Genomic DNA, 2,980 nt, shown 5'->3' on the forward strand with positions numbered 1-2,980 from the left:
ATAGATTCAAGTCAGAGTTCTACTTGAACAACCCCTCCAGACAATTGGGATGCCCAGAGAAATCAGAAAACTACTGACATGGATTACCTGCTATCCTACTGTCTCTGGGATTATCAGAGCAACAGGTGGAATGATTCCAAAGTATTGTTTGCTTAGTGGGGCTGGAGAGATGGCTTCAGAACACAGATTGAATTCCCAACATTCACATGGCACCTCACAACCATCTGCAACTCCATCCGCAGGAGATCCAACACACTCTTTTGGCTACTATCTGTGTGCTGCATGGATTTACTGGACAGATAGATGTACTTGCAGGCAAAACACCTGTACACTTTAAAATTTTTAATGAAGAAAAAGTTGCAGTTTTTAAATGTTTACTTAGGTTTTCTGATGGGTGTCAGATTTCCTGCTGTGAGTTATGTTGGCTAAGAAAAGCAAAGAATTGGTACAGGTACCTATCAAATACTCAAGCCAGCAATTAGGAAGCCTGTTTCTCCCGAGTAGGTTCTGGATTTTCTATAGAAGCGACTAGTTTCGATCTTATGTGCTATTTGTCTTCCCAAATAGATGTTGCACCTGGTGGAAACGGCGGGGGGTGGGGGAGGATATGCATAGAAAAAAAGTTTTGCCTTTGTTTCCTCCTAAAAAAGATGTTAAAGGCTCATATCAGGGAGGGCTGGTCGCTGACTCTTTTCTCAGTGTAGTATCTATAACTAGAGTTGTAAACGCCTCTGTTTACAGGATTAATGGCAACAGGCAGGATGTAAAGGATAAATTCTTATTCATTTTGTACACCCGATCCTCTAATGTGTTCTGTGTCAGAACAAAGCAGCAGTGGTGGCAGTTATCTTCAATGCCATTCAGTCATCTCACCAGGACTTGAATTTGAGATTAGGAGCCCAAGTAAATCGAACAAAAAAAGATGCAGCACCAGTCATGTATGAGTGCCATGGCAACACGTTTTTTCTGGTATCTTGTTCTCCAATCGCAGGCCTTCTCTCCTAGCGCTCGCCCCCTAAAAGACAGAAAGACCACCAATCCAGCCCTCAACACACCGGAAGCAACGACAGAAACCACCCCCTTTCCGGGACATCATCCATGGTCGTCTGCAGTTTAGTCCTGCTCTTACCGCTCCCCAGGTGGTCCCTACTCTTTTTGGATCCCCAATCCCCCCGTCACTGGTAGCTGCCTTCCTCCGCTTTTTCCACCCCGTGGCTTTTAGCCGGGAAAACGTGCTGTGATTTCCCTGCTGACCCTCTCCCCTTAAGCCGACTGGCGCTGCCCGGCAGTCTCCGGCAACAGTGCCGGAGGCAGTAGCCACACCACCTCCGTCCCAGAGGTCTCAGCGAAGGTCGCAGCCAACGAGAATCTCGCAGCATCTTTCCGGGGCCACACCGGACACAGTAACATACCACAGATTCCCCAGCCGGCTTGACTCCGGTTTGACCCAGGGAGTTGTTAGCAGGCCAACTCATTCTTGAAGCTGGGCATCTTTTATGCTAAAACTCATTAAATGCCTGACCTTCCCGTTAGTCATTTGTTCGAGCATGATTCACAAGGTTATCAATCATTCTGAAGTGGGGCCTCATTTTATTGTGTGAATAGTTTATGGTGGCTCAATAAAGCTGCTGCACCAATCCCGACCTTCAGTGTGCCCTTTCTGATATATTTACTTTGAATCTTTAACTTTTTCTATTCTGCATTTAGCGTTTAGTGCCAAGCTCTCACTGCATGCCTGGCATACAGGGCCCTTATAGAAAGTTGGAATCTCCATTCACCCTTGTTTTGATTGTGTGTTATTAGTTCTGGGTTTTATGCAGGATTTTAACTCAAGTCCTCACACTTGGACAGCAAGTGTTTTCTTCACTGGCTCAGCTGTGTTCAGACAATGGCATCTTGTACATGAAAGAGTGAATGAGATTGAAATTCCCTGGCTTCTTCTTCCAAAGACTGAACATATTAGCAGTACCTACCACTAGTGTACTCGTGAAAAGAAAAACATTTTATAGCACAAAGCTAAAATTAAAAATCACATTTCTTGAAGTTGACAGTATTGTCTTCTCACCTAAGTTACTTTGGCCAATAAACAGCAGTAATAAACCTTACTAATGGGAGTTTTGGTCCAGACAATAAGGTCACGCTTTTCCCCCCTTGTTTTTTTTTTTAACTTGTTTATTTATTTATTTTATTATTTATTTATTTATTATGAATACACTGTAGCTGTAAAGATGATGGTTGTGAGCCTTCACGTGGTTGTTGGGAAATGACTTTTAGGACCCTTGCTCGCTCCAGTCAACCCTGCTTGCTACCAAGGTTGGCCCCAACAGCACCAGATCTCATTACCAGTGGTTGTGAGCCACCATGTGGTTGCTGGGATTTGAACTCGGGACCTTTGGAAGAGTGGTAAGTGCTCTTATCCACTGAGCCATCTTTCTAACTGTCTTATTGAGAGTGCATTAACCTTGCAGGTCTACCAGTCTTCTAGTTCCTCTGCTGTATTTTAAGAAGGGAAGACCATTTTCTGTTATAATAGTAGTGGATCTGCACCCGGTGTACCTACTGAAATAGCGGTTCTCATTTCCAAGGGTATCTACCAGAGGCATAAAGTTAGAAGTAGAAATGGAGATTATTTATTAAGAAAGAAAAACATGAGAATGAGATTAAGCTTGTAATCTGCTGGTAAAGACCCCAAAATCGGCCTCCATGAGATCCTGTGACCTTTTATGGGATATTTACACAGCACCCTCCTATCTATATGGAAAGCTAATCTTTTTGAACATGCTCTGCTTGTTAAATGAAGCTCAGAAGGGCTTTCTTTTGTGTGCTAATCTTGAGGTAGCTTCCTCCAAATCTATTTTCCTGCCACACAATGTTTAACCTAAAGGTAAATCAAGGGGATACAAAATACCCTATTAAATTTGGCTCCTAAGATTTGTTTTTGCTATCAATTTTCATGAATGGCAAAAATAGTTGATGTTAT

At 43.1% G+C, this 2,980-nt stretch overlaps 1 long non-coding RNA gene across 1 annotated transcript in view; it reads left to right on the forward strand.

The window, feature by feature from the left end:
• Positions 1–1,643, forward strand: part of LOC116094659 — an 8,843-nt gene extending 7,200 nt beyond the window's left edge. The window contains exon 3 of the long non-coding RNA XR_004120259.1: positions 992–1,643. This is a non-coding gene — a long non-coding RNA (uncharacterized LOC116094659). The remainder of the gene's footprint in view (positions 1–991) is intronic.
• Positions 1,644–2,980: the final 1,337 nt, after the last annotated feature.

This window comes from Mastomys coucha, chromosome X (genome assembly GCF_008632895.1).
Source record: "Mastomys coucha isolate ucsf_1 chromosome X, UCSF_Mcou_1, whole genome shotgun sequence".
NCBI lineage: Eukaryota > Metazoa > Chordata > Mammalia > Rodentia > Muridae > Mastomys > Mastomys coucha.